Source organism: Carettochelys insculpta, chromosome 10 (assembly GCF_033958435.1).
Source record: "Carettochelys insculpta isolate YL-2023 chromosome 10, ASM3395843v1, whole genome shotgun sequence".
NCBI lineage: Eukaryota > Metazoa > Chordata > Testudines > Carettochelyidae > Carettochelys > Carettochelys insculpta.
The window spans coordinates 43,486,783-43,493,977 of NC_134146.1; the positions used below are offsets into that span (position 1 = coordinate 43,486,783).

Below are 7,195 nucleotides of genomic sequence, written 5' to 3' on the forward strand. Positions count from 1 at the left end.
CAGGCTGCCTCCTGGTTCCCAGATTCCCACCACACACAATTTTGGCTTGTATTATTGCTAGAAATGCGTAAGTTGAAATCATGTAAGTCGGGTGTCGACTGTATATCAAAAGACAAGTTGTACAATTATTTCCAAGATCTCTTTCCCAATGGATCTAGAGCAGTAAACTATTTTACGATAATTCCTCACAAAATGTATTAGTTCTAGGATCTGTCCAACAAAGTCCTCTATTTGACATTGTATAAACTCAGAGCAGTAGAAGAGGCTTGTACAGTTGATTTGGTTTAGTGCTGTATGCATGTAAAACTTGACCAGCATTAAGAAACCATTGGTACATATGACAGATATCCTGTGTTCCATAATCTTAGTTAACAGCAGTAATTTGTTCAGTTTCAAAGCTACTTTACAATAATCTTGATTGGAGCTTGTTGCAAAACAAGGTCACACATTGTAACTCTATGTTGATTTTAAAGCACATATACATCCATGTATACTAATTAAGTACTCAGGTTCAGACAGCAGTCAACTGACTGATTTGGGTGACTGTTCAAGGGAAAGCCTATCTATTGCTTATCATCATGTGTTTGCTCAGCTATCAGTATTCACAGACAAAGTTAAAAGGACAAACAGATGGAATGAAGCACTCACATGACTCACCCTGGCATGCTATCAGACACCCTGAATAGTAGCAAAATAGACACAGTTAAAGGTACGTATCAGAGACAGATACTTGATGTCACCCACCAGGAGGTCTCCCAGGTTGATGGCCCCAGATCTCTTTTGTCTTCCAAGTGTCCTCAGCTTTTTGGAAGCAATATGATGAAAGAGACAGACCTTCTTATCCAGTTTCTGTTGGGTGGTCCAACTTGGTGCTGCGTCTTGGAGATGATGATAGGACTACTGAGATGGTAACTGTTCTGACTATCGGAACTACAAAATGAACACCTTTTGAAAGTTGAGAGTTATAAAATATGTCAAAAGTTCTTAAAATGTTAACATATTAATGACAAATAATTTGTTTACAAATTTAATGTTTTAAAGTGCTAAAAAGCAAACACAAAAGTTAAATTAAACCCAAAAGTCTATGTTAATATAATCCAAAGACTATTATAATTAAGCTTAGTAAAAGCAAAAAGTGTAGAACCAAAAGTTAATAGACTAGAATCAATGTAACAGCCCAAATAATAAATAAAATAGTGAGGGGAATACACTTGGCTGCCCATTTTTTTCATTTTCTGGTTTTCTGAAAAAGAAAACATCAAACCTTTTTTTCAGAAAAACATCATTAGTTCAGTTCAACACTCTCATCCCCATGCCAGCATGTTGCATCCCAGCTCAGTTCATCACATCTTCAACTTCTTTCAGCTCATCTTTAGACTGACTCATCCAAAGGACTTTCTTTCTGAGAGGAGGCCAATAGGCCTTTCCCTTGTTTGAGAAACTTTTTTTCACTGAGTGGTAAAATTTCACACATTATCATGACATTCAGGCCTCAGCCCACCAGTAAAGAGATATAGCTCCCAGCATTGTATTGGCATGTAAAGTCCTCTATTGTGTGCTATACCCTACTCACTCTTTTTTTTTCTATCCTGCGGTTTCTTTCTTCCTATATTTTTCCTATCTCATTATCTTGACATTTCATCAGATCCTGAAATCAGTTATGTTGCATCCAACCCTGCCCTGTCTTATAAAAAATCCAACCAAATAACTGTCCTAACCAGTAACAAGAATTCCTGGAGCACCTTAAAGACTAGCAAATTTATTAGGTAATGAGTTTTTGTGGGTAAGAGCTGCTTCCTTAGATTATTGGAGTAGACAATTAGAATCCAGGGTTTATATAGTTGGGAGGGGAGGAAGGAGGGAAAAAAAGGATTATCTGTCACTAATAGGACCCGTAGATGAAGCACAATAAGTTAAGTAGAATGTGTGCCATTCCTGTGAATGTCAAAGGTGGGTAAATTGCCCTTGTAATGCGTAAAATAATTGAGATCTCCATTGAGGCCTAATTTAAGTGTCAAATTTGCAAATTAATTCCAGTTCAGGTGACTCCCTCTGTAAGCTTGTGGTAAAATTGTTATGTAGAAGAACGGCAACTTTTAAATGCATTATTGAATGTCCAGAGAGGTTAAAGTGTTCCCCTATAGATTTATGTGTATTCCAATTCCTGTTGTCTGATTTATGTCCATTTATCCACTAATGCATAGACTGTCCAATTTGTCCAATGTATATGGCAGGGGGGCATAGCTAGCACATGATGGCATATATCACTTTTGTGCATGTGCAGGAAGATAAATGAGTCCCTGCTGGTGGGCTGATGTGGTTAGGTCCAATGATGTTGTCACTAGTGTAGATATGTGGACAGAGTTGGCAACGTGGCTTGTTGCAGGGATAGGTTCCTGGTTAGAATTTCTGTTGTATGCCGTGTGGCTGCTTGTGAATATTTTCTTGAGACTGGGTGGATGTCTGTAGGTGAAGACAGGCCTGTCACCCAAAGTCACAACGAGCCAGAAGTCTACTCAGCAGGTATCAGGTCCTCAAAGGTGGAAGGTGATTTAAAAAGGCCTGAGACTCCTAAGCATTGCTGCCACTACATCAGCAATGGCGGCAGCTGGATCCCCATGCCCTTTAAATTGCCACTGGAGCCTGGGCCGCACACCCTGGGCAATGCTGAAGGGCTGGCTAGAGTAGGCTAGCCCCCAGCCCCACCGTTTTCATTTAAAGCCCCCATCCCCCTCCAGGGCTTGGCTAAGTCTGTCAGCCATGATGGCAAGTGTTGTGGTTGACTTGTCAGCCCAAGAATCTACTTGTAACTATCCAATATTCCAAAAACATGGTCAAAAGCCATATTTCATCCATCTTTTCTATCCTGTCTGTTTCCTACCTTGTCTGTTTGTTAAAAACAGAGTAAGTAAATGCCTTTTTAACATCAAAACTAAATGTAAAATTAACTTTTTAATCAAAAAGTTGCTCTAAAAACAAAAACTAATACTTCAGCTTAAAACAAATAACTTACAATAACTTAAAATTTAACTGTTTTCAATTTTTTGGATAATTTTGCAGAATCACTCAACCACAATTTCAGTATAAATGCTCATTTAATTACTTGTTCTTTCTTATGTTTAACCAATCAACTTTTAATTTAAATAAATGCTTTCAAGTATTTACTATATAACCAAATAAAAACAATAGCTCCATTTAAAATTAACCCCAAACCTATCTAATATTAATTTAAAATTATTAAGGCCTTTAAAATCAATATCCATACAACATGAACCCACACTTGTGCTGAAGATTTGAAACATCCACCCAAAATTAGAGCTATCCTCTCTAACCATCCAATTAGGGAATGAGACATCAGCTTTACAGTTCTTGGAATTGGGATTGGAATTTTCCAATCATATTATGAAACATTTTTACACACTGTCCTATGTAAGAGAAATTAGTTTCTGAATGTTGGTAGAGCCATCTTGGGACATACTTGGAACACTGTCTGGTTTGCTCCAGTCAACAACTTACCTCTTCAAGTCATTTTCCATATTTGTTGTGCATTCCTTGGCTAACTTTGCAGTTATGCTTGATCAGGCTTCAATTTCTCCATAAACATTCTAACTAGTTGCTGAAATGTTCTGTTCAAACTTAATTAATAACATATAAAATCCATGTATATTCTTTGATGCTCTTAAAATTTATTTAAGAGTCCATTATACAATGCAAAGACAGCTCAAAAACTGCGGATCAGAAAGCTATATAAATCTTCCATTTCTGTTCTCTGTTTTTATGACATTGGTGGGTGGTTGTATGGCTGAGTTGAATCCATGCATTACTAACTAGTTTCATTTCTGATTCTTCTACTCTGTAGCCATGTGTCTTTATAAATGCATTATTTGATTTCAGTTCTTTTTATTAACTGCTTCTTTCATCCCAGATACATTTAATTAACTTCAGAGCACATGAATGCTTGATTGCAAATATTAGCCTTACTTCATTACTTTATTACTTAACCTGAAGAAATCAATATGAACATAATTCCTTTCTTTCCCTAACAAAATTGCCTATGTGATAACCTTGTTGTTAAATTTTACAGTATTTTGCCCCAAAATGTATCACTAATAGTTGACATCCATGGGCAGCAGATATCAGAGGCATGGGGGAGGCTATGCCTCCCCAGCCAGGTGTGGCCCCACCCACATTCCATGCCCCGTTGTCCTCCTGCTTCTGACTCACCATGGCTGGCAGCCCCGCCACCTTGTGCTTCAGAACTTGTATCATCAGGGAAGGAACTGGGGGCTGTGCTTGCTTGGTCTCTCCACACTCTAGAGCCAGGAAGGCAGTGGCAGTGTTGACTGGATTCCTTGTGCTTGTTGGGGGTACTAGCCTACAGTGGTGGCCAGTGCCCATAACAGGGAAACTGGGGGTATGGTACAGGGGCCAGAAGACACAATGGAAGGGCCTGGCTCTGGTGGGTGCAAAAGGGGTGGGGCTTGAGTAGGAGTGTGGCTGGGGACATAGCCTCCACAAGCCAGTGGTTCACCCACTCTCCATGTTGATGTTCAGTTTATACTTATAAAAACTTTAATTGCAATATAATATTCCAACAAGTTCCCTTCTTTCACTACTGTATCAAGCACATAATAGCATATCTTAATGTTTGATTTTTTTAAAAAATTCATTCATTCACATACAGGGAAAAAGGAGAAGTCTGTCTTAGCTGCACCCAGTGGTACCTTTTTGCAAAAGGGAGAACAACTGTGAATTTCCTCAGACTGTTGAACTAATGTAGCTTGGGTTTTTATACTGTCAGCCGTCTGTTCTGGCTTTTCTGAAAGGCCTTGATGCCTGAGTGATTCTTAAATAATAAAAAAAATCACAATTTTGGGCCTTAGTTACTACCCAATACACTAAGGGCCTGCTTTCTGTGGAAGATTTTCAGCTGAATATTGTGGTACAAAGAGTAATTTAAAGAAAGAAAAACGGTGTGGTATACACTTGTTAGCGATTATTGTTGCAGTATCCATGACGATGGTTCTAATTATCTTCCAATGCTTGTACACGTTAGTAATTAATAATTATAATCTTTATTATTTTCTTTTAAAATAATATAATATTGGAAACAAAATCAGAGCTGCTCTTGTTCACAGAGACACATAGCTTACAGTTTTCAAGAGGACTAACAAGAGACCAGAAGTTATAATATAGATGTTAAAATGTAATATACATGTTGCATATAATAATAGATACAAATTTCAAGAAAATCAGCCTATAGTAGTAAGAGAACTGCTGGAGCCTGCATCAACATGCTCACAATGTTAGATTCTAAATTGTTACCTTGCTTTCTAAACATCTTTTCCAAGGAAGGATTAGGAAGGCCAGTGGGATACAAAAGAAATAAATTATATTTATCTTTGGATAATTAAATATAAATTTGATATCTTACTTTTAACGGTAAAAAGTTTAAATCGCCCTCCAACACTCTCCCTCTCTCTCAGTGAAGCCTTGTTAAAAGTGACAAATTCAGATAAAACAGGAAATTCTCAGTTTAGTATGATTTATCACCCATCTTTAAGCTATGCCTTAAGACATTATTGCTGCCATTCCCTCAAGGCCCTAATTGCACTGGTCTGGGAAATGATTTAATGATTGTGATTTAACTATGTTTGAAAATAATTCTAGCTAATTCAGTTTTTAACATATCTTGGGGATTATTCTGGAAGGGGATGCATTGCCATCATACTTAAAAAGACATGTCTTATCTAAACTTTATTTTCAGGCATAGTTCTAATGTGGTTTGTCCCATCACATTAACTAGTTAAAATTGTTAAAATACACAGAGGTCTTAGTACTACTCTGTGGATGGAAATTTTCAAAACAAAGCTCTGTGCCAACTGTATGCAAAGCAGCTTTTGTGAATGGGTGAACTTCACTCCAATGTGCAGGGTCTACAAAAGGGCATCTGTGCCCTCTGAAGCAAAGCTGGATTTAAGTTGCCCCTCTCTACTGGGTTAATTTCCCACTCAATGACAATAGCTTTTTGAAGCTTTTATAATTAGGATAAAGGTTTAAACATTAGTGTTATCTGACTTTATCTGGTACTGTATAGTATGCATTCTTATATCAGGAATCTTGTCTCCACAGCCAAGAGCAACTGTCATCTGGTGCTCCCACTCATACATGCTAACTCCCTGGGTGCTCTGGTGCTGGAGCACCCTCAGGGAAGAATTAGTGGGCATGGAACATCCATTGGATACATCCACTCCCACACCTCTCAGCTTGCTTGAGGCTCCACCAACCAGCTCCTAAGTGCTGTGCTGATTTGCAGCATTCAGGAAGGTCTGGGATGGTAGGGGAGAGTAGGCACAGGGAGCATTCAGCAGAGGAGATGGGGAAGAGGCTGGGCAATGGCAGAGTTGGGGCACGGAATTGGAGGCTAGGGTAGAAGGGAGACGGGTGGGGGCAGAGCAGGGAAGGGAAGAGGCAGGGGATTTGGGGGGAGGGATGGCGTAGGACATGGGATGGAGGGAGGTGGGGTTGACCACCCTCTGGCTAGAGGGGAAGTCAGTGCTTGTGCTCCCATTTGCTTTTTGAATGACAGCAGCCCGTTCTGTTTTTACAGCATATGAAGGCCAGCTACACAGTGGCAAATCTGAAGCTCATGACTGTGGCAAAAGCAGGACAAGAGTTTGTTTTACGCATCATTAAAACTACTTTTTCACACAAGTACTTTATTGGTTCAAATAAGTCTTTTTATTTTGGTGAGCATGTATGTCCCTGAGTTCTGAACAAATGGGTGAAACTGGTGAAATTCCTACTCATCTGCACTATTTCAGGCTACATGTGGAGCACAGTCAAATGTTTTCTTTTAACATGGATACTTCAGGCCATCATTATATGGTTGATGATGAATTGAATCAATCACTTTCTCTTTTTAGATTCCAGCAATGGCAGCCAGCATATAATAATATGCCACCTGTTGTATTTTGTGAGTTATTTATACCCTCTTCATCCTCTACACAGTGAATTTGAACCCTACGTATGTGAAATATTTAATGTGGCTGAAGGAATATGTTTCCAGACCTCAGACAGATAAATGCCTTATTATATCCATATTAATACACACAAAATAACCTAGCATTACAATCTCAACTTTTATCTTATGCATCCCAAAAGAAGTGCAAAGAATTATGTCTTGACATTTATT

General features: G+C 38.6%; 1 long non-coding RNA gene across 1 annotated transcript in view; it reads left to right on the forward strand.

The window, feature by feature from the left end:
• The window catches only part of LOC142018704 (uncharacterized), an 88,571-nt gene extending 81,857 nt beyond the window's left edge, over positions 1–6,714 (forward strand). Inside the window, exon 4 of the long non-coding RNA XR_012646892.1 lies at positions 6,611–6,714. This is a non-coding gene — a long non-coding RNA (uncharacterized LOC142018704). The remainder of the gene's footprint in view (positions 1–6,610) is intronic.
• The last annotated feature ends 481 nt before the right edge of the window (positions 6,715–7,195 follow it).